Here is a 14,733-nt window from a genome sequence, read left to right as displayed (position 1 = left end):
AGAGTCTGGGATGCACACCTTTCTTGACTATTGACAGCCTACTACTTGCTTCAAACAAGTATTATTGGCTTGACAACCTTTATATATGTTTTGCTGTAAGTGTTGTCTAGTGAAGAAGTAGCCATAAAATCTGTGTTCTCCTGAAGTTTTTTTTCCTGACATGAGACTAATTTTGCACGCTTGATGTGTGCAGTGCACCATCATATGGTGCCAGCCTGCCAGGGACGAAACAGGCGGACAAGTTACCAAGAACTGTGTGAGAAAATCCAAGGTAACACTGATCACTAGGTCACCATCATAGTCACATGCCATCATTCGTGCATACGGTGCTGGCGTGCTGCACTGCTGCGTTGGGCTCGTCAACGGAACTTCCACAGACATTGATGCGAAAAAACTGCATGGATCCAAGTGCTGCCTTCTCATTCCTCGCTTCCAGCCAGAAATAAAAATTAAGGAAAAAAAAAATAACATGCAACCCAAAATCCCATGGGCCATGTTTTCCAAACCCTGTCCTCCAAGCACCCAACAGTGCAAGAACCTTTAGAGTTAATGAAAGGAGAGGTCACTAAGGGCAGTCCCAATGAAAAAAACTAGTAGTTTCTATAACATAGGATATCGCACCAAAAAAGTACTGCTTTACAACCCATGGTTTCTATGAGTAATAACTATTTTCTCTTTCTCTCTCCCAACTCTATCTTTTCCTCCAATGGGAGTGCGACACGAGCTCCCTAGAAACTGGTAGTTTCTCCCCAATGGCGATTTCATGGTTTCTTGGTGCATTGGGTCAAGAGTAGACCTGGTTTCTTCATGAAGAAACCAGGTCTATGATTTTTGCTCTCTTTCTTCATTAATTACGTTGCCATGTCAGCATTTTGCCTACGTGGCAAATCATTTAATGAGGATAGAAATCATCATCAATGCACCATTGGGACTGCCCTAATAGTAGGGGTTTAAAGAGGGATCTAGGGTCAAATCTCTGGGCACGTAGGCTAGTGGTCGGTTTGTGTCGACCGACGCAAGTTTCAATTGAGAGTTTATACTCATTCTTGTACTACCATAGCTTCTTTAACCATATTCAGGTCCCATTTGTCAGAAGTATGTGGTAAAAGAATATTCAGGTTATTTTTTATGGTTAGTGCAGCGGTGAGAGCTGTCTCACTGAGTCACCAGGTCACGAGTTTGAAGCAGCCTCTCCACAGGCTTTGTGGGGGGAGGCTTGCTTCGATTTTTTTCTTCTCCAGACCTCACTTATGTAGGAGCCTGTGACACTGGGTCTGCCCTCTGCTCTTTTTGTACATATCACTTCCAGTGGCGTGAACTAACTGAGCTCAATGCTCCTACAGCAATATCTGAACTCTGAACCCCGAAAGGCCTCCTGGAATGCAGCTGTTCTTCCCCCCCCCCCTCTCCTAGAACCGCACAGTGGCTTGTCTATTCTTTGCTTACCTCGATCGGGCTGTGCCACTGCCACACCACACGTACGGCCACCACGCCCGCTCGTGCGGCGGCCTCTGCTGGATCAGGGCCGCGTTTAGTTGAGGCCGGATTCGGCGTCGGCCGATTTCGGTTGCACTGTAGTAATGCTGTAGCGTTTTGTTTTTATTTGATAATAAAAAATAAAATAAAAACAGAAGGCTTTGTTGTTGTTGTTGTGTTGTTGTTGTTTGTTTTTATTTGGTAATAATTATCCAATCGTTGACTAATTAGGCTTAAAATGTTCATCTCGTAAAGTATAATTAAATTGTGCAATTAGTTTTTGATTTCATCAACATTTAATACTTCATGCATGTACCACAAATTTGATGTGACGGAGAATCTTCTTTTTGCATAGTGTCGAAGTTTGAATTTTTGATGAACTAAACATGGCCTGGGTCAAACGGACCCTTCCGTTTCAAGTTTTCTTCTTCCCATGCGGCCGGCTTCGGCGTCGTGTCGGCATGCGCGGCACCTCGCATTCCCTCCTCTGCAGACTGCAGTAGCATCCAGGATCCCATGTTTCCAGGGTTCAGACTCTCAATTTACAGCCTGTTCGGTTGGCTGGTTCGTATCGTTGCTAGTTCGTGAAGAAGTACTGCTGGCTTGTTTGTGTGAGAGAAAAATACTATTATAGCTGAAAATTTATGATAGTTTACGACAAGCCACGGATAAACCAACAGGCTATTAATCCCCTTTACTCTCGCCGCGGCTAATCGATGTGCGCAAGCGTGTTTGTTCGTGCACACACCCTGTGCTACCGGCCTGGTGCATGGGACAGTGGCTCCTAGGGCCCAATAAACTTGCGTCTCAGCCAGAGCTCGGGCAGCATCCAGGGACCAACCAGGGTAGCAGTTCAAACCTGCTCCTGCAGTATTTTTTTTTCGACAACATGCTCCTGCAGTATTAGGCGCGTATTAATCATAAACTCCTTTTTTTTAAAAGATGGCGTATTAAACTTGAGTAGAATGCAGGCCTCCAGCCGCATTTCTATGCTGAATATTTCTACCATATAGTACTACCTAGTGTATGAAACAACACTGCAGACTGCACTTACTGAAAACCGGAGCATACGAGCTTTTTTCCATTTTTGTCCCTTGTTTCCATAGGTCTGTTGACTCTAGATTCCAAGGGTGTTAAGCCAGAATTAGTACTACTACGTAACACAAGTACATGATGTGTGCGTGTAAAACCAAGTCAGGCTACGCTCTCCGATTCCAAAACTGGGGAAAACCAACGAAGACGACGATGAGTAGTCCGCACTCCACACTTGTTACCAAGAACAGCAGCGCCATGGAAACACGGAGGCCGGGAACCAATTCGCGTCGGCTGGGAACGAGGCGAGCCAAGGAAAAAGATAGCCGAAGATAGCGTGCCAGTCGCACTCTCACTGTGCTTATTACCACGCACGCATGTACGATGCAATGGGACGCTGTGTGTGGCTGCCCTGAATGGGACTTCGTATGCGTCCCTTGTGAGTAAAGCAAGTGTCCCTGACTCAGAGAGAGAGGCCCTGATTCGCGTCGTTTGTACTAGCCACCGATATGTATGTGCTTGACTTTACAGGGCTCATAGGTGCTGTACGTTTTGCAAGATTCCATGCAGTCAAACTTCCATGTTACTCGACCTTTTTCTTGGTCAGACCACGCTGCACCGAGTTCAGGCCCGGGAGATTTCAGAATTGTAACTTCTCATGTCCAGTTAAACTCAGTGCTATAGTTGTAGTACTGCATGAGGTCAACTGGAACAAATTCTGGTTTGAAAAACAAAAATGCATCATCCTACTCAAAATTGCAAAACAGAAATGAGCAGTTCATTCTAGGCCTGTTCAATCACGGGTTGGAGCGGTTTCAGCTAGTTCTCCAACCCAGACCGTGTGTGGCCAGCTTGCTTGGGCTGGTCCGGTTTTTATGGTGCGCAGGGGTGGTTGCATTGGATTGGGTTGCTCGTGTGGGTTTATTTGTTTTCAAACCAGTTAGGACAGCTTCAATGTGTGTAGCTAAGAAGGTGTAAGGAGGAGGAAGAACGAAGGTGCTAGCTTAGAATCTGCAAGCACTTGTAGCCTTTTTAGGTACCCGGTGTAAAGAATAAACAAAGATTTCTTTTGTGTGTCTAATTAGAAGAATTAGGGCTTGTTTGGCACAGTGAGCTGTTTTATTTACCAAACACTCGTTTCCAAAACAGATTCACCCATAAAGTTGTTTTCCCTCCTCCCTCCTCTTATAAAGACATGAGTTAGGATGAAGCTGAAAAAAAGTAGCTTATCCTAGCTCTCACCCCTCATTTCTCTCTCCCATCCATGCATGAAGTTGTTGGTGAAACTGTTTTGCTAAACAATTTTTCCAAAATAGTTCAGCTTCATCTAGAAAATTACTCATGAACCTGTTTTATAAAAAAACAGTTTTACTAGTGAAGTTGAGTTGTGCGGGACCTTAGAAGTGTCGGTGGAGAAGTCATTGGCCATGATAATATTTTATTGTTCATTAAGACTATACTAGCAGCATGGCAGAAATTATATATTGGAGCAAATTTTGCTAGTATGGAATTTGATGACATGGCTTCTTTTACACCTTGCTAGGAGAATAAACGTTAAAATTGTCCTTTGATGGCTACTTTGCTCCAAAGTCCTTTGGCTCTGCTGCTCCATGGATTTGTAAGGCAGTGATCAAACATTTGATATTCTAGATCGCAACAAAAGCAGATAGATTCGAGAAGAACACAATATTTTTGGACGTGTTTCAGAAACATTTCTATTAAGCACACCGCCTACAGACATTTGTTTGTTCGTATATATACCTCTAAGCAGGATGTCAGCCAGTCTTTTGTTTCTGAGGATTAGTACTAGTTTGTTACTGCAATATTCAAATCCTTATTTCTAGCTATCATGCACAAAAATAAATCCGAGCACAATTTAAATCCTTAAAACACTATTTATATCATGCATAAAAGATAGAGAATTTCATTCGATTTTATCAAGCACATCGTGACATGAAAATGTAAGGAACAAGGCTGACAAAAGATTTGAGTTTCTGAGCGTATCTTTCAACTTTTAACAGTACAATATCTATCAATCTAATGAATAATATTAGAACAAACCATATCATAACCCCATGAGCATATCTTTTAATGTTTGGATTAAGAAAGAAAACATTATGATTGGATTAAAAAAGTTGAACAATAGTTTGAACTCAGAGAGGATTGAAATGTAAATGACACCAGTCAACACACATGAGACATTGGGAAGAGACAAAACATTAGACAGAAAAGCAATGAACTGTAGTTCATAAATAAACAAGTGAAATGTGAGGATTCCTTTTTTTTGCGAGTAAAAAATGTGAGGCTTTATGTATTAGGTTTTGAGCATGAATATTTGTTGAATATATTAGGTTTTGAGCATCAGAATCAGGGTAAGTCCTTAAGTTCACAAAGATGAATACAACAACACAATTGAGTTTTAACATTGAATGGTATCTTAAAATTTAGAACCACTTCAACAGTTTGTTGGCTCTGGCTATAAGTGATTTAGAAGCCAATTGCGGAATTACCAATGTGAAAAATGTATGCCAGTCACCCAGAACAGTACATAACACACACTTAGCACATGATCTAGATAGAAATGCTACCCCTGACATGTATAAGTCTATTAATACTGGCATTCTTAATTAAAAAACACAACCAATCAATTGCTCATGTTTGAAATCCATTCATAATCATGTAGAGAAGAAAAGCAATGCATCTCTTGTTTCAAACAGAGACACGGACTTATAACCTCCATAATTTAATTATGCAAACTCTACGATTAGACAAATAGTATAAGCCAACTAGTATAGAGCAAGGCGTTTGAAGTGTCATCTCTTGTTAGAAGTGTTTGGAGGAAATAAGTGTCATTTCTAACATGAGATGAAGTACTAGTAGCAACTTCGTTAAAAAAAAAGTACCAGAGCAACTTGAACTTAAAAATCAAACAAGCGAATCAAGCATACTTCAATTGTGGCATGTGAACTCATTTGCCTTCACTCTGTCATACAAAACTTTAGAGCTGAAATCTTAGAAGTTTAGCTTGAAGCTTGGGTCTAAACCGATAGCCATAAATAATAATGGTTTCAAAGCGGTAACATTTCCCTAGTATTTATCAAATTTGTTTTTTGCATGCCAAATACTCCAAGTGTGGTATGTTCTTTGAGAAAGTTTGACAAGCTTGTCATGGATTGAGATAAAATTATGGGAAAGACATGCTTGATGTCACATATTGTGATCCTGAGAGTCGTATTGTCACACTACAAAAGGGATGTTTATTATCATTGCAATATAAGAGAAGCACGCACGACAGCACGCATGACTCATGTTCACCTTGCCTGGTGCCAATACCAACGCACCATGGTACAAAATATTACCTTGAAACAGCCTCATATTTACCATATATTTCAAGAAAATTATATATACTACTCGAGCGGTGCACCGGTTCAATTTATCACTAGCTTCACCCGTAAATAGAAGGAACATTTCTTGATGGAAACATTGCCTCTTGAACAACCCGAATAAATCAATCGTTCGTTTGGTGAATCACTTTCTTTTCTAAAGACTAAGAAAATGTTTGGTTTGTGACCGCACTCGGCCACACCCACCGTGGCGGCGATATTCGACACCAAATATGTGGCAGAAACTCACCCTGTGAAAAGTTGTGGGGCTACCAAGAGTGAATCATCAACCAAACAGCACCAATCGATAGCTATGGCAATCTTAGTATGGTGGTGGCGCGAGGTTGCCGGAAACCAAACATGCCCCAGAGAAGTAAGGCTTTGTGTTCCTCGTAAAAAGGAAAAAAAAACAAGAAAAATAAAGTAAGGCTTTGTCTCAGAAAAGAAACAGAGCAGCTCGAGGACCATAGGCTTAATGGGCCAGCCTAACTGCAGCCCATCTGGGCCTAAAAAACTGCTGTCCACCTATGCTGCAGGGTAGTCCAGTACGTAGTAGACAATTTCCCAGCTTGCCTATAGGAAGACCGCGGCAATTGAGCAATACCTGCAGTCCTGCACTGAGACTGAGCACTACACGTGTTTAAAACAGCAATTGTGCCTACATACATTCTCGGCATCAGTGTGCTTTTGGAACCCAGAAAAGCAGATGATGCAAGTCCTTGGTACTTTATGTCCAACACAAAGGGTGACACATGATCATCTGAATCTAATCCCTATATCGCATTGACAAATTTGTCGCAGCAGAAGATATGGATGCACTCCAGTGACTTGAGCTCGCAGTTACAGATCGGTCCCATCTCCCATCTCAATCATGCGCAGGCACACGCACAGACGTGTTGGCGCGTGTGGTGAGATAAAAGAACATCAAAAAATGACCACCCAAAACGCATGGCCATTCTAACTTCTAGAAAAAAAAAGTTGCATGCATGATAGATGATACCACATCAAGCATCAAAGCAGCTAAGAGTGGTGGGGCTTGCATTGCATCGCTCGTCTCTTGATCCGGACGGACGTGATGCTATTGCAGATGCAAAAGCAAAATTGGCGCTGAGGAATCACGCAACTAAGGATCTAACAGCACTGAGAATGCACCGGCAGGTGCCAGTCAGTTGGAGTAATTTGCCTGATGCGCCCATTACCTTTCATACACACAAAAAGAAAGTGAAGGACTGGCCGCACGTTCACGTACGGTATGCCAAGGCCAATTTGAATCCTCCTACAGTGAACCTACCAGTCATAAAGCTACTGAAACCGTGTAGAAAGGCGTGTCGTAACGAGTGTGCCGCTCGCTGTGTTCCCCTGCTTTAGTGACCAAGTTTAGATAAGTACTGATCGTCTGATCTTTCAGGAATGAAAGTGAATAGATAACAGTCCGTAAGATCGACCCGGATCCCAGCCACCACTGATCGTCCTCCACCTCTGTCGTGGCCTCGTGGGAAGAAAAAGGTCCCGATATATATATATTTTTTTTTTTTTTTGCGTTTGTGGCATCCTGTAAAAGCGACGCTGGATACGTGCCAGTATAAACAAGCACTTACACCAGCACGGACAGGACAGGATGTACGCCGTACATAGCTCATGGATCTATCGGTAGTGCGCCAGTGACGATCTCGCACACGGCACAGCAGCATCGTCGCCTCTCCAAAGATCCGTCAAAAAGTTGCTGACGGATCAAAAGGCGCCTGGCCGGCCGCCTGAGGCCTGATGACCAGCCGAACCGACCGATCAATCATGTGGCGCGTCTCGCTGATAGCCTGATACTGCCCGTTACCTGACTTAGCTCGACGGGAAAGCGGCGGCGGTGGTGCGCGCGCGCGACCACGAGGTCGAGGTTAACCGGGGTCCGGGACCGATGGATCCCGCACGCGCTCCGCGATGGCGACGCGCACCTGGGGAGGCGGGAAAAAATCACGGGCCGGGGCGGCCGGCGAAATGGCTAGTGCGGCCACGGTGAGGGTGAGGTGCATGGCTCGCTCGCCGTCCCGGGTTGGCCGGCACGGCGGGTCGGCGGTCGTGCTCGATCGGCTTTGCAGCTCGGAGATCTCGCTCGCTCGTCCGCGTCCGTGACGCGGAGGGGTTGTCGCGACGTATGATGGATTATTGCCATTGGGATGGTAGTCACGTACGTCTCCGCGACTCCGCGTGGGTGGCCGGTCTTCGCGCGCTTCCGTCTACGGTCGAGGCGACGGCGACCCGGCGGTGCACTAGCGGCGCGAGGTGGTGGACTGGTGGGGGTGTGGTGTGGTGTGGCGTCGTCTTTCGGCCGGCGTGCCTCTAGTGGCGAGGAGGGCCGGGGTGTCAGATGCATGTCGGCGCCAGGTGAGGTGCCGCCAGGTGGCCGGCTCATCGGATTCATATCACCGGAACTGGCACCTGGGCTGGGCAAGTGGGCCAAAAAAAAGCGTGTCTTTCCACGTCCCGGATCTCTTGACCCGATACTGACCGGCGCGGTAGAATTTCGCCGTCATCTCTCGACGAACTGACATGACTTAGCCGACCATGCACGCGCGTGGAAAGATTCAGGAGCCATGCTACTTGGTGGTCGTGGCGCTTGCATTATTGCAGCAAAGCAACACTGGCGTTTTCAGCTTCAGCATTGTAGTAATTCGTATGCCCATCAGGTCTAGGATGTTCAGGAACTGATATGTGGGTGTGCACTGGTCTCATCAGACCAGCTTTCTGGTAAAGCACCCTACGTGACACCATTCTGGTTCAGTGACTCAGTGTGCGTGCCTTCGCGCACTGATATATATGGTGATACCCAGCTCGGCTCGGATCAACGAACCATCACCAATCTGGAACCAGACTACTACATCCGGATCAGAACGCCTGGTGCCCATCTCGACAGGAAATTGCATAGATACATACATGCTCCCTCCGGAGAACGCTGTTCTAACTATTAATATTAAGTTAAACCATTTTCAGTTTAACCAAACTAGTTCAATGTGCTCCCACGCAAGCTTAGAATACAAAAGACATGAGCATTAAATGTTAATTTTTAATACCTACAGCTAATAACAATACCAATAACAATTTACATGTTTTTTCTTTTTTCGTTTTCTAATAACACAATACACGTGTAGATATTATGTGGTGATAAACTTACCAACTACTTATCTATATGTTTTTTTATTCATATTTATAGTTTTTCCCATATGTTTGTGTATTTTCAATGTGTATTTAGTTGAAATCTTAGGTTAAATTATGGTGATAGTTGTTGCAGTCCGTGTCTGATGACATCATGAGTCTAGATTTTGATTTTCGACCTTCGGTTTTATTAGTTGCTATATAATTTTTTTATTCTTGTGTTATGTTCAAACTCTTGTGCTTATTGCATTGTCGGGAACCAATACTAGGATACTCGAAGAAGAGGAGCTAATGGTCATTAACATTGATTTATCCGAGCCGTCAAGAGCGCGACTACAACTCCAACCGACCCCCAAGTGCGCGGGCTCCGCCTCGCCTGACCTCTAGGGGCGGGCTCCGTCTGGCCCGACGGGGACCCATACCGCCGTCAAAAACTCCAGGTCCAAGCGTATGGGCATGGGGCAAAACTCTGACACTAAGAAAGAGACCGGTACACCCCGATGTAACCCGTGGCCATGACGAGCCATACCTGAGGATTCACATTAAGAACAGCATCGGGCGTGCCAGTCCTGTTTTGCCTAACCCTCGTACGAACGCTGACAGGCGCGTCAGTTCACCACGACGCCCGCCAGAACAGAATGAGACGACATGACCGGCAGACGACGCCTACGAATGGTGTTAGTGACGAACATGGCCGCGATGTGGAGCCGTCCCTGTTGACGTTTACAGGATCGGCGAGACCCGCATGAAGGAGAAGGACCCGGCGATCCTGAAAGCATTTCTCTCTCTCTCTTGTTCTACTCCTTTTCCTCCATTGTAACCCGCACTTTCCCTTGGCCTATAAAAGGGAAAGCGAGGCGCCCCATGTAGGGGAGAGACCCGATCGATCTAGATCCGCACAAGACCGATCAATCGACCCATCGAAATCCGATCCAGATCCACACAAGAGCACGACACGAACGCACGGCTAAGCAGCGATCAAGCTCTCAACACTCACTCACTCCTTCCACCAGAGACTTGAGATCCCTTCCCTCTCTCGCCTGTTTGTAACTCCTACTACAAACTTTCAGTGCTAGTAACACGAGCAGCAACGACGAACTGGACGTAGGGACTTTCTACCCAAACCAATATAAACCTCGTGTCCTCTAAGCACACCATACGAGCCAGACGCACAATACTAGAAATTTACTCGTCGGTGATAACTCGAAACACCGACAGTTACTATCGAGGACCAATACTAGGGTACCCGAAGAAGAGGAGCTAATGATCATCAACATTGATTTATCCAAGCAGTCAAGAGCGCGACTATAGCTCTAACCGACCCCAGGTGCGCGGGCTCCGCCTCGCTCGACCCCGAGGCCACGGGCTCCACCTCGCTCGACCCCGAGGGTGAGGCTCCATCTCGCCCGATGAGGACCCATACCACCACCAACCACTCCAGGTCCAAGCGTATGGGCTTGGAGCAAAACTCTGACACTAAGAAAGAGACCAGCACGCCCCAATGTAACCCATGGCCATGACGGGCCAAACCTGAGGATTAACATCAAGAACAGCGTCGGGCGTGCCGATCCTGTTCTGCCTAACCCTCGTACGAACATTGATAGGCATGTCAGTTCACCACGACGCCCGCCGGGACGGAATGGGACTTCATGACCGGCAGACGACGCCTACGCATGGCGTCAGTGATGAACCGGGCCATGATGTGGAGCCGTCCCTATTGACGTCTACAGGATCAGTGGGACCCGCATGAAGGAGAAGAAGGACCCGGCAATCCTAAAAGCCTTTCTCTCTCTCTCGTTCTTCTCCTTTTCCTCCATTTCAACCTGCGCTTTCCCTTGGCCTATAAAAGAGAAAGCGGGTCACCCCATGTAGGAGACCGATCGATCGACCCATCGAGACCCGATCAATCCAGATCCACACGAGATCAGAACATGAGATAAAAACCCAAGAACATGACACGAACACACAGCTGAGCAGCGATCAAGCTCTTAGCACCCGTTCACTTCTTCCACCAGAGACTTGGGATCCTTTCCCTCTCTCCCCCATTTATAACCCCCTACTACAAACTTTTAGTGCTAGTAACACGAGCAGTAGCGAGAAACTAGACGTAGGAACTTTCTGCCCAAACTAGTATAAACCTTGTGTCCTCTAAGCACACCATCCGAGCCAGACGCGTAATACTAGAAATTTACTCATCGGTGGTAACTTGAAACACCGACAGTTGGCGCGCCAGGAAGGGGACTTTTGCGCGTCTCGACGTCCACATCAGGTCTTGGATGGCCGGTCACAGTGTCAGCTGGGTCTCGGGCATGCACGTGCGCTTCGGAAACCTGGACTTCATTATCACGACGGAGGGAGAGTTGGTGTAGGCTCCCGTCGCCGTCCAACCTCTCCACTCCATCGGCCTCGATGCGATTGTCGAGGCGCTTGAGGACCTACAGCTGCACGCACTGGAGGCCCACGCCTCCGGGGGCAACTAGCTCATCGGCTTCGACTATGGGAGGTTAGAGCGCCAGCTCGGTACCTTTCTAGGACCCCGACTGTCCTAGGAGGACCTGCACCAACTCACCTTCTCGTTCACCAACGTCATGACGCGGCTTGCTGGAGGAGAGCCGCTCTCCCTAAAATACCTCATCCGGAGCGCCCTAATAGCGCTCCTATCCGGTCTCCGCAACGTCGTAGAGACCGTTGGCCACCTTGTGGCGCAACGCCTCCATCCCCTGCGAATGACGAGTTCGTGGGGATGACCGAATATGTCACAGTCTTTCAACGACCTCCTCGTGGGAGAAACGGAGTCGCCCTCCAACTTCGACTCCAGCAAGGGGAGCCATCGCCCCTCACGTGAATGTTTCATGGCAGGTACCCCTGAGGGATACGTCAAAAGCATCCACAAGGGATAGGCTACCCCAACAAATGACCTCGATGATGAGGTTGAGGGGGATGCAGGGGCCCCACCTCGCTTGTGGGTGGAGCAGCTAAAGTCATGGCACCAAGAGCTCGAGGAAGCATGACTCCAGCTTGAGCAGGAATGCATGGAGCTCGAGCAAGAGATCGAGTGCCATGGAGATAGTGGGCATGCGCGCACCGTGGCTCATGATATGAACTAGAGGATCTTTGTGGCAGAACCGCCTAATTTAATGCCTCACAGGAGTGCTTGTCTTCCATTAGACACTAAGCACTCGAGGGAGAACACTAAATTACTTGGTTCTATCGGGCACACCCCAGGGGAGAACCCGAAAATCCACATTTTTGCCATCAGGATCACAAATGAGAGAATAAAGCTTACATCATTCATAACCATTTCTTACATTACTTTTAATACCACATCAGAGTATAATATTTATTAATATAGCAGCGAAATGAAATCATGTTATCAGAGTTATAAACAATTTAATATATAGCGGAATATAGACAGGTGATCAGAATTATAGCGGAAATAAATATCTAATCATGGCATGATGAATTATTGCTACGTAAATTATGACACCGTTGTAGTACTATCATTCATAAAAACATTTGGTGAGAGTTATAAATAACAACTACGATCGCAACGTAAAGAAAATCCTCTCTGAGCCCACCAGGAGGAATCCACACACAAAGGTCAGCTCAAGCGTCCACCTATTACCTGCAACAGGGGGAAATAAAACCCTGAGTACTCAATTGTACTCAGCAAGACTTACCCGACAGGAGAAAAGAAAAGACTCCAAGGATATGCCAAGCTATTTGGCTTGTGGGTTCATTGCATTTGCAGGAAGCATTACTAAACGTGCGTCCTTATATTTGATTTTTATTAAAAGCCGCATTGGTTTATTAACTAACCATTCTATGTAAGCACCTGTGCTACTTTCAAGCAGGTGGTAAGCAATCAGATTTCCTTTGTCCATCTTCTATCTTTCATCTTCTAGTTCTTACTACGATGCTAAACCGTAGACAAGCCGTACCGGATAGTCCGGCGATTCACGAATCAATGCCCCCAGTTGGGTACCCCGAAAACACACGCCCCGCTTGTACCCCAGGCACAAGCAGGACAGACCCATCACTCTCCTATCTCAGGTGTCCAGGTCCTCGTCCAAACTGGGACTCCAAGCCCCCGCCCCTGAGTCCTGGACTCAGTGCGGTGCAAGGACCTCCTCCACCAAAATAAAACCCTAACAGTCGGTCCGGAAAGAGCCGGATCCGCGACAAGAGAGCAACAAGTCTTCCAAGCGCCCATACACAAGTATGTGCTCGGGATAATAAGTATGTGACCTGCCTAGAGTCATATGCACGATCGGTCCTTAATCGACCAGACAGGGAAAAACAGTGTAACCAAGCTATGCCCCGTGTCCACGGCGACACAACTCCTTACACTCACCAATACCCAAACCATATCCCTGTCCGGTCACCATTTTCCTTTCCACCATTTATATTTTCCAAGTGATAATCATTCAGTAATATATTTCCTATCTCTCGCGAGTGACAGGCAATCACTCGATTTCTATCGAAGTCCTGTAGCATAGCATTCTACACGATCCTGTCATACTAGTAAGACTCATAGGATAAAGATATATATATGCAAGTGGGTTTCATTCAACTCCTGAAAACTTAATGCATAATTATAATTTAAATTGCAGAAAGTAGGGGTTATGCACCGGGGCTTGCCTGGGTAAAATATAATCAGAAGTTAGCTTTCCATCATGGCGACATGATCTCCAAAAGCACCATTCCTCCAGCAACTCCCGACGACTCCGTGATCCACCGATGTCCCTATTATGATATGCAATGTAATGCCATGCAAAGATATAATTAATTGACTGCAATCGTGACTCGTATAAATACGCTTTACGCCGCTCACATTAACAAGCTAGATCTAACGACGACCGTACTTAGGCTACATATCCATGTTGTCGGATAAGACATTATTTCTCAACAATTCTTTTAGTTATATAAACCAACGGTGTTTCTCTATTCGCAATAGGACATTATTATTTATCTAGCAACTAATTATTCTAGAGCTACAAAATTATGGTGAGCGGCTTATATTGCTAGGAACCTACTGTAAAGATTTTAGATCCAATACTATTACCAATTTATCATGGTAATTCCTACAAGTTTATGTTTTATAATATTAAGTATCCCAATTTAATTATATAGCTCCTAAGAATATAATCAACTATGTGAACAAGTTAGACTAGCAGGTAGATTATGATTTTAGGAGACTAACAAAACTGGTTTCATCATTTTTGGACACCTACATAATTTTATTTGGATTTTTGCCAGTTAAACTAGAAACCGATATTTGAAAAGCATTTAAATAATGGAAAAGCCGGCGGCCACTAACCGGCCCAATGGCCCAGCACGGTCAGGTCCAGCGGACGCAGGCTAGCGGCCCACGAGTGCGCGCAGCACAGGCCGGCCCAGGCGGGGATGCGGTCTGTGGCCCAGTAAGCCGAGAGCACGCCGGCCAAGGAGAGGCAAGCGGCCTATGCGTGTCGGCCCAAAGGTGAGGCAGCCCGGCAGTAGGCGCGCGCAGGCATGGGTGGCCCATGCACGATGCGCGGCCCAGGCAGCGTGCGGCCGACGGCCCAGGCCGTGGCCCACAGGCGTGGCCGAAACTGCCCAGCTAGTAGGCCTAAACGCGACGCAGGCGTGGCCCAGGTGCGATGGCAGGCCAACCCAGCACGGCGCGGTGGCGGCCCCTTTTTGCAAAAACGCC

The sequence above is a fragment of the Miscanthus floridulus genome, chromosome 7 (genome assembly GCF_019320115.1).
Source record: "Miscanthus floridulus cultivar M001 chromosome 7, ASM1932011v1, whole genome shotgun sequence".
Classification (NCBI taxonomy): Eukaryota; Viridiplantae; Streptophyta; class Magnoliopsida; order Poales; family Poaceae; genus Miscanthus; species Miscanthus floridulus.
Note: the sequence above shows the minus strand (reverse complement) of the source record.